Source organism: Amblyomma maculatum, chromosome 2, assembly GCF_055883805.1.
Source record: "Amblyomma maculatum isolate TAMU_Amacu chromosome 2, ASM5588380v1, whole genome shotgun sequence".
NCBI classification, from domain to species: Eukaryota; Metazoa; Arthropoda; class Arachnida; order Ixodida; family Ixodidae; genus Amblyomma; species Amblyomma maculatum.
The window spans coordinates 118891350-118909703 of NC_139345.1; the positions used below are offsets into that span (position 1 = coordinate 118891350).

Genomic DNA, 18354 nt, shown 5'->3' on the forward strand with positions numbered 1-18354 from the left:
TATTACTACTATGTTTTCGCCGTTCAGCTATTAAGAGGCCCTGTAACTTTTTTTTTTTTTTTTTCATAGCTGTATGTCGATATGCACGGATGAGATTATTTTTGGAGGCATGGGAGGCCGCAGTGGACAAAGAGCAGAGTTGATTGGCGGCTAGTGGGAGAGAGGGGCATTCATCCTATAGAGTAAGAGTACATAGATTGCTGCTGCTGTTGGTGATGATGATGATAATGATACGATGTGTAAAATAGCTGTTAGTGCGATCGTACACACAAGCAGCCAACATTAAAGCACTTCGATTCCACGCTGCGAATTTTGTCGCTCATAACGAGCAAACAGTGTACGCTCATCGCGTTGACATTTTTTCTTCACGTCCTGCGCAAGAAATATGTACCACACTAACGGGAAGCAACACCACTTGAAATATTATATGAGGCCTCTATATGCACTTGCGCTCCCTGCCCTCTAATAGCATTTGCAAGCGCTTCGCTAAACGATCGTAACTTAACATCGGCTTGGGATCCGCTCCAGACTTCGATGTCTTCTAGAATAAGTTCGCTACAACACGTGGGCTCATCACAACTTTAGCACCGACAAGGTTATGTCAGCCATCATGTCTTCAATATTACCGTCTTCATCCACCGCTCCAGGTAGATGCTAAGTTTGACGAACATTAGCTGAAACACAACACACCTTTAATTTAGTCATTTATAATCAATCAAGCAAGAAGCCTGGTGCCACAGGAGCAGACTCGCAGCGCCCAGGTAGCAGTAGCTGGATTAAAAGTCATCCGCAGCTTGGGTAAGGGTGCACAAAGTCCCGGAGGCTGACCGCTCAGGGCTCGTGCATGTTGGATTCCACCCCGCCGCCTAGTGGCGGTTCGGTGTGGTGCGGCAGGGGTGGTACCTCCCCAGGGTACACGTTCTGCAGGTACCAGTGGAAGTCGTAGCAGCGCAGGTCCTCGCGCAGCTTCTTGCGCTCGCTCAGATCTCCCGGGTCAAGCTCCTGGAAGATGGGCTTCCTCTCGTAGAAGATGTACCGGTACTCGTCCATCCAAACCTCGGCCGCGCGTTTGGTGTTGCGGGCGTGGCTGTCCCTCTCGTTGGGAATCGTGTAGGGACGCTCAGACCTGAACACGTGACCCACCTTTAAATACAAAGCAGAGGGGGGGGGGGGGGGGGGGGGGAGGCGATTACGATGAGGAAAGGAAAAGCGCGGTAAATATCTCACTCTCTTGACCCCTGAACCCCGCAACGAAAGAAGGGAGGAAATCGATTTAAAGGGAACTCATTTGTGTTCGCAGTATACAGCGCATGACGCCATAATTTACGCAACGTACAGTCACCCAAATATTTACTTCGCGTGCGTGATGGTCGCATTTTCTGTGTTTCGGAGCGCTACAGAGGAGCTAACCAGCGAAAAATGCAAATATAAGCAAGGGCTCACCAAGCCCGAGATTAATCTTTACCTTCCGGAAAATTTTATCTATTTTAAAGCACCGGAGCACAGGCGGCTTTACATATACACTTCTGCTCATTTTAAAGAAAAGAGCACGCACCCCCCCCCCCCCCCCCCCTCGTCTCTCTCTCCTTCTTTACATCTCTTTACAGCAGCGGCTCTTATACAAGTACGAATTCTCTTTGAGCAAGCCTCCACGCCGCAGCTGGATGACCGACATGACGCATTTTTATTGCATATAGCTATGATATTCCGCACTCGCTTCTCATGGTTAGTCTTTGATTTAAATCAGTTCCGCTCCGACGGCTTTCTTCTTCTTTTTTTTTTTTTTTTTTTTAAACTTAAAAGCACAACAAGACGACATAAACCTAAGAGAACTTTTCTAGGCTCTGAACCGCTCTGAATAGTGCTTTCGGGCTAAAAATCATTGAATTCAAGCGACGCACTCGGCAGCACGTGCACTGGGTCAGGTATACTTATGAGAAAGTGCATGTAGAATCGCTTTGATTGGCTAAGTTCACATCAGCACTGTGTACGCCCTGCTTTCTGCGCTTACCGTAGTGCGGGGCTAGAATTCGCGCACGCGGCTTTCAGCAGAATCTCACATATCATGTCTTTCGCGGACAAGATCTGCACCATGGAGGAAGGAAACAACTTAGGAGAGGCCCCTACCATTCCCAATGCATTGGAGAAAGTGTGGCGGAAGTGACGTCAAAATTTAGGGTTAGCCAAGTCGGGCCATTAGCAACGGCGACTCTGTTGCTATGAGTACTCGGGCCACTAGGGGGCCGAGGTACGTGAGCGTCGCGGAGAAAGGTTACGTAAAGGAGCAGGAGAGACGTTGCAGCGTCCGGTCGCGGCGCGGCCGCGCCGGCTTCAAAAAAATGACGTCAGGGCCTCTCCTAAGCTTTCCTTCCTCCATGATCTGCACTGTTGTTTTGCTGACAAAAGAAAAAATAAAAAGAAGAAGAGAAACAACGGCTTATTCCGATGTCGCCCCGACTCGCCCGTGTTCCCCCGACTTCGAACGCTCTCGGAACTCGATGCAGCAAACGCGTAACCAACACCTCGCGTCGTGTACGCTGCAAGGGGAAAAACAGCACAGGTGTTTTCCAGTCTTCCTGACGCCGGCGTGGCAGCCCGCCCCGGACACGGCGAGAAAGTCGACACTGCACTTCGTGATGCTTGCGCTGCATGCCGCCAGACAAACAGCTCAGTCAGGAAACAAGATCTCGAAGACGCAAGAGAAAAAGGTCTTCTCCCTCCATCGCGTGGCCGCACGAGTGGTAGCAGTAGCAAAATCGGCAGGCGCGAAGGAGCAGTAATTCATTTAGCCATGCTATGATTGGGGCTCACTGATGTGTATTAATTGTGAAGTCGAAATTGAAACTAAACTGGCCATGTATTATATCACACTGCCCGCCCTAGCCCGTGTGGATTATAAAAAAAAAAAAAGGAAAAAAACAAAAACAAAAGCCTCGGTGTTCAGTTGTCGAATATATAATATCGCTTATTATTTGTTATTTTGTCGTCTCTGGAAGAATTTACATGATGCATTTGCGCTGCCACTGCTAATGTCCCTAATGGCGCGTTCTCTAACGTCACGCATGACGTAACTGCGCGATATCCAACCAGCGTGGCGCGATACCAGCCCAGCAGAACCTGCGAATGTACCTCGAACGACTTTAAAACGCTATGTAGTGACAGGTCGGATAGACAGACTGGATCAATGCGGTGTTTAATCAACGTTAATATATTGGCTACCTCTCATCATAAGCTCTTTTTTTTTTTTTTTTTCACAAACTTTCGGAAACGGAGCATACTATAATCTCTCTTGGTCTTCCGGCTACTAAAACCTGGCAACCTTAGCCAAAGACTTTCTTCGGGGACAAACCACGCACTGCGCCTTGGTAAACCAGGCGAAGGATATGTATAGTGCTTAATTTGCGCTCTTAAATAAAGTGTTTTTCTCTCTTCTCTCGCGCTCGTCGGTTTACGTGACCCCGAAACCGGAACCCTACGCGGACATTCGCCATAGTTTACGTTTATATAGATAAACGCGGATGAGGTTAAGTTAGCAGGGGTCAAGGGCTAGCACAGAACTGGGTTAATTGGAGAAATATGGGGAGAGGCCTTCGCCCTGCAGTGGGTATAGTCAGGCTGCTGCTGCTGCTGCTGCTGCTGCTGCTGCTGCTGCTGCTGCTGCTGCTGCTGCTGCTGCTGATGATGATGATGATGATGATGATGATATAAACGCTGCGCCGTAGCTCGAGCTCCACCACTGGAGCACGGAGCAAGAAAGTGGAGCAAGCGTCGCCACCGTAGACCTTGCACCTCAAAGGGGTAAACATGACTCCCGTTGCTGCAGGGAGGAGTCCTCGAAAGGAGTACTACGTTATGTACAGGTCGCTGTATTCCGATTAGATTCCCGTGTTAGCAGGTTCCTGCGCCAAACACTAATCACGTGTCGTCGTGGTAACAGCGGCACTTCATTCATGCTCCTGCCACGGTTATGAATGGGCAAACGGCGAATTCACCCTGTCGTTCCACGTGCGCAACAAACAGTTTAGGGAGCAAGATTACGTTAGTGGAGTTGTCGCTAAACTGCTTATAGTCGACAGTAGTATACAAACAGATAAGTCAACCGGAAGCCCCGAAACCGACTAGCCCGCACTTGATTTGACACGCTCACTTTGGAATTGTACCGCACTGGTCTAACCTTACGTACTGCAAATATCCACACCCTGAACGTAGAAATTCTATTCAGTTGGAATATTGGTCACTGCACTGTTTCAGTACCGGATAGGCATTACTACGTTATTCTGTTACAGTTTGGTCAAGTGCTTTGTCGATTTAGGTTTATGCTGGCCTGTAAGCAGGACCACATATAAGGACAATGCCTAAATATACTTGAAATGTATCGCTAAGAGGAAGAGGCACGCGTCATCCCACTCGGGTCGTCACGTTGGAGCCTCGTGGTATTAGTTAAAGGTGGCGCTTGCTGAAGAGGACCCATTGATACATACAGTGTTAACCAGTGCCGTGGCTACAATGCATTCAGCAGCTCACAAAACAGCTCGAAATTCTTGGGATAATTCTCTCTGTAGATTAGGGGGGGGGGGGGGTAATTTTTGGGGTGCCTTGCCTGTATTTTCGCATCGCAACGGACCAAACGGTAAAGCCTAATTAGCAACAACTTCTAAAAAAGAAAAATACCGTTCTTTTCTTTCTTTGCTTTCCTAACGCCTGGCCTCTGTATTTTGCTTCTTCCCATCGGCGCTACAGCATTACAGCCATAGTTGCGGCTATGCAGGTATCACCACCGTTGGGCATGAAATGACAAACAGAAAAAAAACGCATGTCCGCTCGGCGCGATGGGGTTCGGAAGGGGACGTAGAATATGTCTCGCCTGTGAGCAGGGCACGACCACGAGGCGTCCTCCGCACATCCAGATGCGGAAGGAGAGCTCGAGGTTCTCGCCGCCCCAACCGTTCATGCCGGGGTCGTAGCCTCCCATCTGGAAGAAGTAGCGCCGGTCCACGGCAAACAGGCCGCCCGCGATGGTGGGGCTACGCACGGGCTTCGTCGGGTCCGGGTCGCGCCAGCCATAAGGGGGTGCGATCCAGTCGAAATCGCCGTCCCATCGGAAGCTGCCCAGCTGAAGGAAGAACATACCTCCGCCCTGGAAGGAGACGCGCTCACTATTGACAAGGAAACCTCAGCGAGAAAGTAATTAGTGCCTATCCAGTGCTCGCAGTAAAGCGCAGAAAATTAAGGAGATTTAACTCTTCAAAACCTAGATACCGAGCAAGAGATCTGTTTGGCTTGGTTACGCTTGTCGCCAAGCTTCTATGTCAAAGGTCAAAGGACAAGCGATGAGCATGGGGTATATTTTTGGCCAATGCAATTAAAGCAAAGTCAGGGGTAAAGTTTGTTGGGGGTAACTGGTCAACGCAATGTTAAGCGCTGTACTTAGATTTAAACTAAACTGAATGTTCTTGGCTTCAAGGTCAAATTGTTTCACCCGATGACCTTGGCGAAAGCTTATGTAATAGAGCTATCGCTTTAAAAGGCAGCGGATGTGCAAAAAGGAGCGCTGGGTATCAGTTCAATTAACATGCATTGAAATACCAACGAGCCCAACCTTCCGTGTTAGTTACTGCTACCAATGCGCTCATCTTGCCTATGTTTACTCCGGAGCCTGTGCTGCTCATGGCAGGATTCTGGGACTCCAGACAGCAAAAAGCATCGACCCAATATTAAGAGCATATTGGCAATCTCAGGCTCTACATAGAACCAGTGAATGGTGAGATATATCGATGCGTTATAAACTTTTCCTTCTGAAGCTTCTTCTGCGCTTGCAAATGGGGCGTGTGTTTGAAAATTAATAATTAATATCCAGAAGCCCGCCGAGAGAGAATCGTAGGATATAGTGAGCGTTTCGGGCAGTTATAAAATATGCGAAAAAATATACTCAAAAAGTATTTTTGTCAGAATGTACAGAATTTCAGAGTACGTGGAAGGCACATATCGGTTTTCAAGAGAAGTGCCCTTCATGGAGGAAGGCACATCACTTTTCAAAAGACGTGCGCCCTTCATGGAAAGCGAAAACAAATTTTGCTACGAAAGACAGTAGTTGCGTTAACTAATCTGAACGTCTTAATAAACCGGCAGGGCCTTGACGGGTTAATAATAGCCAACTCCAGACAAGTAGGATAATCGCGATGAGTAGTTGCGCCGATCATCACGCGTGGTGCGCGAGTGCCGTGGGAAAGGCTTAACTCAGAGCGCTCAAGAGGCCAAGGCAACGACGCATTCCTGTGCCTCCGCGACCCCCCACGCTTTAATGCATTCGGATTCAAGGCAGCCGGCGCCGCGGCAAATAAAGGATGACGAAAGAGAAAGGAAATGAAAAGAGTTGCCGCCGCCTGAGCTCTTGACGACAGTCGATTGTTGCGACTCTCCCACGCCGCCCGCAGAGGAAACGAGGAAACAAGCATGAAAATTGTATACACGCTGGTGAATCATAGCGCTCGCGCGGCCTAGCTCCCCTCTCCTTTTTTACGGCACCTGGCCGCGAGGTCGTTTCTACTCGGCTTTGGAAAAGCTGCGACCGTTCGCGAGCGAGAATATACAACGAGAAGAAAACAAAGGGGGGGGGGGGGGGGGGGGGGGACGCGAAAGAGCAGGACGTCGCGCTATAGGGGACAGTGCCAAGGTCACAACGTATAACTCTTTGGCGACGGCCAGGGGATACTCGTCGGCGATGGCCAGGGGATACTCGTCGCAGCAGAAGCTCGAACACTCCGGAAACGAACTATACACATATAGCGGCTACTTTGTAGTTCTTGGGTACACTCGCCACTTCTCACCCACAGCGGAGACACCACCTGCGTGCGCGTGCTCCACCTGCGTTCTTCGAAGGCCGTTACGACTCCCTCTCACTACGCGCTCTAGGCTCGCCGGCCGGCCGGACACGTAATCAGGGAGGAGTAGTTTCTCCAAATGCCTACGACGCCGCCGCGGCGGCGCGAAGGAAAGGAAGAGGAGAGGGAGCGGGCGAAGTTTGTCGATCAAGGCTCTTTCATTGATGAAGTGACGGCCCCTTGGCTGGGGCCCAGTTGTTTACGCAAGACAGTCTCTCCCTTGACGGAGGAATGGCCGGCCTTTTTAGCTTCTTCGCATACTTCGCGTGTCGATAGAGTGCCTTCTTGTCCCTATATGCTGTATTATGGGTTAGATATATATCGCATCCAGCGACTTTGCTTTTGCTCCCTGGATTGTGTGTAGTTAGGCGGCACTCCGCCACCCGCTGACGCGGCTGCGAAGAAATCGCCGATGCGAAAGTTGCTAAGCGTGTACGTGTATACGAAAGGGGAAGTGCTGGCGCTGAGCAACGCTAGCGCTAGGGCCGCTTTCCTTCCTGCTCGAAAGGCTGCCGGTGCCTCTCACTTAAGGACGCTGACGCATTCCTGAGAGAGTGACTCAGCGTGAGAAGGACCACGCACTTACGCTAGCGTAGCAGCAGTGCCAAATAACCAGAGAAAACAAAAATTGCAAGGAAGTGGCATTTCAGTCGCCTGCAGCAATGAGCTAACAGGCCGTACGGCGCCAATGTAAAGACAGATAAAGTGACGATGGTGCGAGTAACCGACAGGAATACGAGATCTGGGAAGTCCTGATCGATAGCGAATGGTGCGAGACTGGAGCTACTAGCTGGCGTCTTCCACGAGTTTAAACTGTGTGCGGATTTTCACGGGAACTATGCTGCACTCCATTCCAAAGTACCATCGAGCGGTGGCATTGTGGTCTTCGCATTCGAGGGGTGCCGGGTTCAATCTCCAGCTACCCCTGTCACCCACCGGTTTTTCGAACAGGTGCAAGATTTTCTCAGGCCTAGCGCTTGGCTCTTCTGGAGTTAAATGCTTCAGAAAATGGTCTTGGAACAAGACCCCTCTCCCGATGGAAAATCTATCCGCGGAGGACCAAAATGTGCCTTGTGCGGTAAAGCCCACTGAATAATAAAACAAGCAAAATAAAACAATGATTGCGGCCCATACAGCAAATAGGAAAAGACCTCTTTCGCATCGTGCTCATCGCCCGCCAAAGGAATACTGCAAACGACCTAATTTTCGTGTTTCCCGAAAATCGCATACAGCTCCGGAAAATGTTCTCGCTAGATTTATTTGCGGAAAATGGCCAGAACTATATCTGAGGCCAGCACATTCCAAGTTGAAGTAGGCAAGTTGGGAATCAAAACTAGCCTTACCCCGGAAGGAAAGTTTTTAAAGGCAGTAATCTTCCTAAGTCCTACGTCTCCTCAGTTCCTCTCCTTTTGTGCTGTTCCTTTGATGCTTTATGTCGAACACAAAATTTCTTAATTAAACACCTGGAATCCAGCCACAGGTTCTCAGTTCGTTATAGTTTTTGAATAATTTGCAAGCGTATTTCTGCATTGAGCGCATACGAGACGATTTTGAGAGAAAGCAAGGGGAAGGGGGATGTTTTTAAGCCCAGCTGGCTTGTGCGAAATTCAGAGGGCGTTCGGATGGCTTTCGAAAATGCCCTTCTTTAAGAACTGCCATCAAAGTGTATTCGTTTTGCGTATTGCCTAGTCCCCGCCGAAGTGGATTCCGCTAGAGTAGGGCGCCACGCATTCATGTAACGGTCGTTGCTACGTCAGAAATGGTGCTGCCACGCCTGCTTGACGAAATTTGGCGCTCTTGAAACTTTATCAAAATGCTACAATAGGTGAATTCGTGAGATTTTCAGCTCACGAATAACACGTCGTTTACAGTAGGTAGAAGGTGAACGAAGGGCGCAGCTCAATAAACATTTCACGTGCGACTGCGCGGTCCTTTCTTGAGCATTCGCAACTGCTTCTTGTAAGAACTGTTAACAGCAGGAAATGTGTGCTTTCTTTCTAAGCTATGTAGTGGCGCTGATATAGGTCCCTCCCATTGCAGAGGGTAGGGCAAAATTAATGTGGCAAGTTGGGCGTGTTGCTACATAGTTCACATAGTTACTGTTGTAAGTTCAGCGCCCGTCCTTGTCATCTCGTCCTTGTCCTTGTCTTTTTTGCGCTACTATTTTCTAAGGGTAGGACAAAAATCTTCTATCAAGAGATTTACAGCATTGGAAATGCACTACAAGCCGCAGGAAGCGACTCAGAAGCCGTCCCCTTCGGCTCTATACACTTTTGACAGAGGCTGTTCATATTCAGCTGTCAGTAACTAATCTGAAAAACATTGACCGCTGTAGAGAGAGCAACTCTGGACTACGCTATCTCCTATAATTTTGCACCATGTGACCTGGGAAATGTGTGTTGGTACCTGTAGCGAATTATTACTATTATTTTTTACACGCACAGCTGTATCATCGATTCCTCTCTGTTAATTGATGCTCCTGTCAAGCACGTTATAAAGACGTACCTCATGAAGAAACGACTTCTCGTTAATGATGGTGATGACGGGGCTCGCTATGGTAGTGGGATCCTCGTGCACAACGTTCACGAGGGGCTCGAGCCATCCATCGTGAACCTCGCAATGCGAGTCCAGGAAGACGACCACGTCCCCGAGGGCCGCCTTGGCGCCCGCCAGTCGAGCCCTGATCAGGCCCTCACGCTGCGACAGCCTCAGCAGGTGGACGAATCCCGGTCGGAAGTGGCGCTTCAGGAAGCGGTAGAGCTGCGCCTTCAATTCGGACAGGTCACTAAAGTCGTCCACGAGCACAATCTCGCGCAAGACGTGCACGGGACTCCGGTTGACCACGCTGTAGATGGTCCGTAGCAACGCCGAAAGGATCTCGTTGTAGAATGTGATGACCACGCTCACCGAAGGCAAGTCTCTCGGGTATTTCACGTTCAAGCACTGCGGAGGCCGGTTGTTCAGGAGGGTCCGGTTGAGCGGTATCCGGTCACTCACGAACACGTTGAAACCGGCCTTGCTAAACTCCCTGTCTGCCTGTACTTTCTCCGGACCGGACAGGTAGACGCCACGGCCGTCACGCCCCCAGTCTTGGCGAATCCGAGCCATGAAAGCTTGCTCCTCGGCATCTTCGCCCGAGGGGTCCTCCGTACCGTCGATTGCCGGATCGGGCGTCGACAGGGCGTCGTAGTAAGACACCGCGGTTCCTTCGGTGCTGGGCATGAACTTCCAGGCATTGTTGGCTGACTTCTGGCCGGGCCGGCGAGAACGCTTGACGCTTTTCCTGGAGGCGGCGGCCCGAGACTGGTTGTGCTGGTGCCAGGCGTCCTTCCAAATGACGAACAGCGTGAAGGCGATCATAAAGCCAATGCAGAGCTTAAGCGCAAAGCTAGTACGACGTCGCCGGTTCGTGAGGCACATGACGAATTTTCGATGACCCTACCTCTTCTTCTTTGCGTCGTGTCACCTGAACGTGCCCGCTGTGAGCAATGGGGCTATAGCTGACCGCAGTGGAAGAAAAGGATCTCACACTAAAAAAAAAAAAAAAAATCCCTTTGCGATCAAGGAAATATAGTGGTATAAATATAAGTACCTGTATCAGAGAAAGAATTCAAACTTTACAGTTATGGAGAAGAACGGGAAATTGGTGGCAAGTGGAAACTTAACAGGAATAAAGTGACTTCGTAGGAAAATTAGGCTTGCATAACCTGATCGTTAACGCCAGAGTTCACAAATTAGTTGACCTTGGCTGTCCTGCTGCATGCCGGAATACATATTGATCTCTGTGGACCCTAAATAAACTATAGAAATGTGTACACCTTTTCATGAATGCGTGAGTCGCCAGCCACGTGACTTCCTTCTTGCCCGGCTATCAGCGTTTGCTAGTTCACCGTGCGCGAAAAATTGCAAGCGGGGCTGTGCTTTTCAACCAAGAGGCCCACGAAAGACGGCGAAGTTTCGAATATTTTTTTTATTTTGTTAGATTAAAGTTTCGCCCTCTACTCCGGTTTCACTTTACCCAAAAAAAAAAAAAAAACGCGTTTTGAGAGCTACGGAAACCTACAGCGTCAAGATGATCCCTCTGAGCCATGGCTTCGATCCCTTGCAAGTAGAGCCTATATGAAACGAACTATTTAAAAAAAGAAAGGATCCTCTTCGAGTCCTCTTCACGCTAGCGCATGTCAGCGGCGAATAAGTGCCACCGGAAGCACTCTAAGGTGATATAATTGTGTGCGACATCATCACTGCAGCTTGTGTTTGGAAATATGTCAAGGATAAAGTGAAGATTCTCGCCACGAAACTTAAAAAACGGTAATGTGTGGGTGGACGCGTTCTCTGCCTGTTTCTGTAACCTCAACGTAAGAAGAAGAATCAGAATTCTGAGTCTGTCTACCTATAGTGGGTTCGGGGCCCGAGATGGACGCCGGAAGACAGCCAGGTCTCAGATTGGGGTTGAACGCAGAGCTCCTTATTCGAGGGAGATGCCACTATACTACTTATAGCACTTAGTCACGTGACACACTAAATATAATCCCAAGTACACGTAAGCACTGCAGAGCCACAATCCAATCCACTCAAGCGAAACCAAAACCAGAGTATACATGGTTGACCATTTCTATTGGTTTTTTATTGTTGTTGTTGTTTTTTTTTTTTGCTTTTTTTTTTTTTTCTGGTGCTCAAAATTGATGATTACACGCTTTCGTCGGTCATACGTCATTCGTGAAGCCGATGAAGAAACGCAATGGGTCCCCTATCGGACAATTCATGAATTCTGAAGAAACTGAAAAGTACCATAGAAAACATGCTCGAGGGCAGGTACTTCGAATTTCGAAATGCCCATTTTTGGTGTATGTCGGGTGGACTTTCACGTTATCTGAAAACTTACCACTGCATCCCAATGAGTACTGTGAAATATTGAAGGAAAAATAAGTAAATAGTGGTTAAGCAAGAAGTCAAGTGCATGTAAGCGAGAGGTGAATGTACGCAAAGAAGCATCTGTAAGAGGCGCAGCAGAAGGAAGCCATTCACGATGTCCAGTCACACCTTTAAAGGGCGTGCTTAAATGTGAGCCATTTTTTCTTCTTTTAAACATTCAACACAGGCGCGTAAAGAAATGCAAATACAAACGGCCGGCGGCAGGCATATATGCACGGCCAGATACTTTGTTTCATGCTGGAAACCAAAATGAATAACACTGCTTTACTTCCAGAAGAGTATATTTCTTTTATTCTCCGTACTTTCTTTTTTTTTCTTTTCGCGGCCCTGAATGATGGTCCAGATGACCGCGGCACGTCTCCTCGGCCTAGCGCTTCGGGCCATGCCAGGCGAGGGAGGAGCACATTGTGGCTCAGAACGAGTCATTCATGAATCCGCGTGGTGCCGACCAGCTGCAGCGCAGAGGAAAAAGAAGAAAAATCGAAGAAACGAAGCCGTCGCTGCGCCCCCAAAAAAGACGCGTCGGACGGCAACATCCCAAAAATAGAACTCTCACTCCGCGACCCCAAACAGAGAGCTAGCTGCACGGGCTGCGCGAGGCGTCGCTTCCTAGAGCGCCAGAGCCGCCATTCACAGATATCGGGCAGCCTCAGGATTCGTGATCATTACGTGCGGTATAACAATCGCGCCAATACATTTTGTAACGGCGATGTACCGAGACTTTGCTGCTAATCACGTGTTTTGTCACGTGGAGCAAAATAGAAGATACATGCAAAGTATGTAGTGCTTCGAAGAAGAAAAGAGGAGTAGTAAGCGCATGCTGCGTGGTGAGTAGTTTTCGGCAGTCAAAGAAACAATAAAAAAAGATGCATTCATATGGCCTTTGTGACATCAAGTGTCACCAAGGCTGAATCCTCCCTTCTGCGTAGCGAGAGACGGGTTCTACTCTCTAGATCCACATGTGCTTTCCATACAAAGCAACCGCGACGAAAGCCAATCTGTGCGAACACATGAACATATTTTGTGAGGCGACTGTGCGCTATTCTTTCTATTAACTTTACTCAATTTGAAATTGCCGTAATTGGCCAAATATTATCTGACGTAACCATTCCCTGTGTCTTTTACCACTCAAATAATTTTTGCCATCTTCCAAATGCTTGGAATCCACGCGTTTTCGAAGTGGGCCCTTCTAAAATTATGGGCTAAAATTTTAATCATACCAGCAGTGACACCATTCTGTTCTGGAGCTGCAGAATGGATCATTGCCAGGACTAATAGGAACTGTAATGTGTAAACCGGTATAATCCGAACTCCGAATATGGTGATGATGATGGTGATGATTTCCTGTCATAATGGTACATGCTCACGGCGGAGGATTGGCCACGGTGCGTTTGCAGGTACAAAAGCCTTGTGGACAAGGAGTGGAGTATATGGATAACTATGAGTTATGAGTCTTAAACTAGAACTAAAAAGAAAAATCAAAAGAAAAAGAAAAAACAATGAACAACTTCGTCTCTTTCATCTTCCTCCTCTTCCAAGATCGCCTGGAAAACGAATTATACATCTTTATGTATGCAGTCCGCAGTGTACATAGTTTGTTCACCTGTCTAGCAATAAAACTATATCTTTACACTGAAGATATAGCATGCACTGCAAACAGGGCACGGCTGATGATAAGTCGGTTATTCGTGTTTTCCAGGCGAGCTTGCAAGAGGAAGATGAAGAGACGAATTAAGAAGTTCATTACTGTTTTTTTTTTTTCTTTTATGAACATTTTTAACAGACGTCCGTCTGGTTGGGTTTTCTACACAGAAGGAAACTCTGACACTAACCAACGTTTTGCCGCCAAATCTGTCCTTTCTTCAGTGAACAACTATCGCTGTTGAGATTTTCATTAAGCGTACAAAAATGGATTGCTTAACCCTGGCGTGCTGCAGTCTAGAGTGCGTTTTTCGCTCTTACAAAGCGTCAATATAATGCGACTTGAGAGGTTTCAAGAAAAGGTAATTACCGATCATTGTGCTGTAAGCCACACTGGACTCATCCTGCGTCGGCGCTTCCGACTCGTGAAGCATCCCGCGAAAGGAAGCGTTAGCTTGCTGCGCTCATTTGGGCGTTGAAGACGGATCGGACAGTCTACCCTCGGGAGACGGGAGAAGTCGGTCAGTCTTCATTCGGGAGTATACTCTCACTTCCCTGGCTTCCCGAGAGTGGCTTGCGCAACTTGTCACTCGCGGCGGAATTACAAGGGCCTCCTCACTGCGATCAATCAAGTCGAGAGGACAGCAGCTCCCGATCACGCAGGGATGATGAACCATCTGTGGTCCGGCTTTCGGCAAGTCTTTTCTTACGAAAGATTAATAGATGTCATTAAGAAGCAGCGTATACACAAGCATAACAGAGAACCGAGGCGACGGGGAACTCTCCCTTCTCCACCCTTGCTTCCCGGGAAACCGCACTTCGCACGCCGTATATATACAGAACCCTTTCTCTGGGAAGAGAGAAAGAGCCAGCACAAAGGACCGGGTGCCGGCCGGCACCCTAGACCGCGGTCGGATGGGAAGGCGGAAGTGCGTTGGTTGTGCGAGGCCATGGTTCTAGAGCGCTATATCCACGGTCCGAGCTCACCGCCCAGCATCCGGTGTTCCTTCCCTTTTCAGGGAAAAAGGGTTTGTCCAGTGGCGGCGTGGCAAGCAAACTTGGTCGCGTGGACCGTCGATGCTCAACCGTCGTCGGCTGCTTTCAGCGGCGTACACCTTCAGCGTCGTCCGCTGATTGTGCAGACGCGCACTTCCCGCGAGAGCCAGCAGGGAGGTCCAAGAGTGGCCGGTCTCCCTTTGGGGCGGGTCACTATGGAGAGGGATCCCTTTTCCCGCGTTTCCCACATACCCTGTGTGGCAAATCTTTCCCACATGCCGCCGTCGCCAGCCCAGGATATCGGGTGGTGGAAAACAACGAGAGGAGAGAGCACGCCATTGAGGCAGCGTGAGCGCGCACGACAGCTGCCAAGAGTTGGAGGAGCGCGGAATGAGAAATCACTTTGTCCGCGGCACGCAAATGGCAGGAGAATAGGGAAACAGTCCGAGATTTCTCTCTTTCTTTTTTGTTCACCCTCGGCCCCTCGTTGACAAATGAATTCCCGGTCCAAGTGGCTCGCGATGAAGCCAAAAAGGCGGCCCGCACTTGCTAACCCCTTTCGACGACGGAGTGGTCATGCGCATGGCCTACGCGTGATTCAGCCGTGGTTTCCACTCGTTTGCGCTGTGTCTCTGCAGCGACAGCCACGGACAGAGGGAAAGAGCGAGATAGCGGCCCTCATCAGGTCTAAAGAGCGGGCGGAACCCTTTCCTTCGCTCTTTGCAGGTCCTTGCGTCAGGCAGGTGAGACGACGGCCATTGTGTCCGACTGTTGCGCACCTCCGGCCTGCTTGTCCGCTCCGAAGGGTTGGAAGCGAGAGAGGGTAAGGCGGGAGGAGGGCGGGGGTCTCATTGCGTGAGCACAATGGCCAGTCCCGTCGGAAAAAGAAAAGCCTCCCAGGGCCTGATCACGGCTCCGGCACGCACGCCCGGACGTGCCCGCCAGACACATCCTGCAGGTCCGTTGTTGCCTTCTGGTGGAATGACGGCCTCGCCATATATCACACGGCCGCGGGATTCGGCACGGGTTGAGTGAACTGGGTCTCCACGCCCCCTGCAGCTTTGGAATGCTCTTCAGTGCGCTGCAGACGCGGTGCGTTTCTCACATGCGGAAACAGCGTTCGTAGCACTTTTTGACACGTCGCCCTGAGAATGCGCTGCGCGCCATATGTAGAAACTTGCCGTGTGTACAGCCGTTGTCCACATAATCGTGCAGAGCTCGCGTACAGTGCACTGATTACTCATTTACTTTCGCTTTGCTGTAAGCTGTATATGGTGGCTTGCTTCTCATTACGAGCAAGCAGCATCGTATATACTTGTCAGCGTATTCCCAGAAACAGTCGGTTCAAACACTCTCAACAAGTGCATATATAGAGCGTAGTGTACTTGATATCATGTATAATGTAACCTCACTCCCGCCTGTCTTCGAAATGCTGCGGAATAAATGATAGTTGAACGGTGCAGAACAGGGATATGACATAATGTTCTTGTGAATGACACTGAAAGCATGTTTGAATCGCAACTGTCCTTTCATAAACAGAGTTCTGGTGGAGGGAAAGAGAAATAGTAATAGATTACGCTAGGTCAGGAGTTACGTTCACTGGTTGGACGTCCCACTCCAGAAAAGCAGAGCCCATCCTGCACAAACGGAAGAAGCATCACGCTCGTAAAGACTATCTATTTGATGCGAAGCGATAGAAACCAATGCAACCACCTAATTACCCACGTGAGATGCCGATTTTAGCGCTACGGTGCGTCCGTTAAACTGGTGAATAATAACGGCTAGGAACGACGAGCTAAACAAATTTCATTTTAATTTCTTTAATTTTTTATTTCTCACGCGCTGTCCTTTTCCTCCGTAATACTTTTTTTTTCTTTAACTTCGGACAACATGTTTTTATATAAGGATGGACTTTACGAGCAGCTAATATATAGGGAGAAAAAAAAAAAGAATTAGCACTGAAACTAAAAGTGACGCACCGCACATTCAGCGCCCTGCAGTAATTCTTCAGCGACATATGAATCACCATCGGACTCCCAAGCACAGAAGTAGATAGAAAGCTAGGGGCCGCGGACACTTTGCCCGTGTGCTACCGGACAAAGGGCGTGTTTGGTCAGCCTATGTACAAACGGCATCCAAATGGAAGTTTAACAAGAATGACGCAGCGCTCGGCTGAGTTTGTGTGTGTGCTCAGCTTAGACGCTGGACAGTTTAGTCAGCCGTAGCTTCGTACTCAGATCGTCGAAACGAAAAAAAAAAAAAAAAAAAGGAAGCTTTAGTGGAAGTGACAAAAAGTTTAACATCCTGCACGCATTTGTTCGTTGTCATAATAAGTGTCATGGATCTTCAGACAGTGACGCATTGCACTCTTCGTGCCGAAAGGGTCTTTTGACTTCCCTTCTGATGACCTATGCAGTAGGCTAAAGGAAGCCGTGCCTATTGTATTTTAGGCAATACAGACAAAGTCCACGTTTCACTTGCATCTCACTGTGTAAGGTGCCAAAGCGTACATATCCGGCAGATGAAGCACTCGGCTACAGACAGACTTCGTTACTGCGAACGACAGAAAAATTGCCTAACGTGGGAAAGTGTTGGCAGCTCGTGTCTTAGCCTGTGAGTCAGTCACGGCAACAGACGCAGCGCTTTCGCTACAGAGCCTTCGCACTTTCCTCGCCTCTTGAAGTGCGCTGACCCGTCCCTTGCTCAGAAACAATAGAGTGCACTGAGTTCACTAGAAAAGAAAGAAAAATAAGGGGAAAGATGTCATCACACGAATATGTCAGGCTGTTAATTTATTTTCGAACTTTATATGTACAGATGGCCTGGCCCATAATGTTAGTAGGTACAGTTCCGAGCACTTAAGGTATCTCCGGAACTTTGACGCTAAGAAAAGTTGCCCTTTGCTTTTGTTTTACAATTCATGGTGATGACGTAAAAAAGGGTGCTTCGGGTCATCGTTCTGTTTCGAGCTTGTATCTAAAGCCCAGATCTTGCGTACATATGGAATCATAGTCTTTTTTAACAGTCACCACATAAACCGTTTTACTCAGCATATCGTCTTTTCGGTGGAGGATACCAACAACATGAAGCGCGAATCAGGCCCATGCCGCTAAGTTTCAATCTCTATCGCTTAACGAAGAAAGCTGATATAGAGATTCCGTAAAGTACGCTCGAGGCAGCGTACACGACGAATCTTACGATTTAAACACGACAATAACTTCGATTCGTCTAATATAACCACTATTTTCTGTTTGACACGTATACCCGTAGTGTTCATCAGCCTACATCAACCTGGAAGCATAAGTGTGTAGGTATCAAGGTGCGCTTCGGTCGCTAGCTCAGCGCATGATGTTTCACAGTCCGAGGGACTATTTTAGATATTGAAACCAAGGAAAACAATCTTCAAATGTCGATAAAAGAGAGTCGAAAGCTTTCTCGGCTCATGCGAACAATGTTTTTTCAACAGATTACTTTGTCAATATAGCCTGTCTCGGTGAGCATTGAAAAGCGAAAGCTCCTCTGTACCTGTATCAATTCATAACCGCTGACTGCGACACTGGGAAAATTATCGAAAGATGCTGTCCCATAGGTTGTGGCAGTCACTTGATCAATCGTTGTAGCACTAATACATCAAGCACGTTGCTTATAAAAATATCTAGTTATCCACATTCTGGCAGAACGTGTCGCCTGAAAAGGACATATTTAATTGTAATTTGTAACTTCTAGCAAACCAAAAAAATAAAGAAATTGGAAGAGTCCGCTAAAGACAATGTTGAACAACGAACTGAAGCAAGACGATTAATGCCCCGAGCTGCTCTTGGCTAGTGCAACAGGTATTATTGCACCAAAATATATTCAATAGCAAATCGATATTTTTCTCCAATATTTTGAATTTATACTA

At 48.5% G+C, this 18354-nt stretch overlaps 1 pseudogene; it reads right to left on the bottom strand.

The window, feature by feature from the left end:
• Nucleotides 1–696: 696 nt before the first annotated feature.
• On the bottom strand, nt 697–10301 carry LOC146199682 (polypeptide N-acetylgalactosaminyltransferase 5 pseudogene; annotated as a pseudogene).
• Between the last annotated feature and the right edge of the window lie 8053 nt (nt 10302–18354).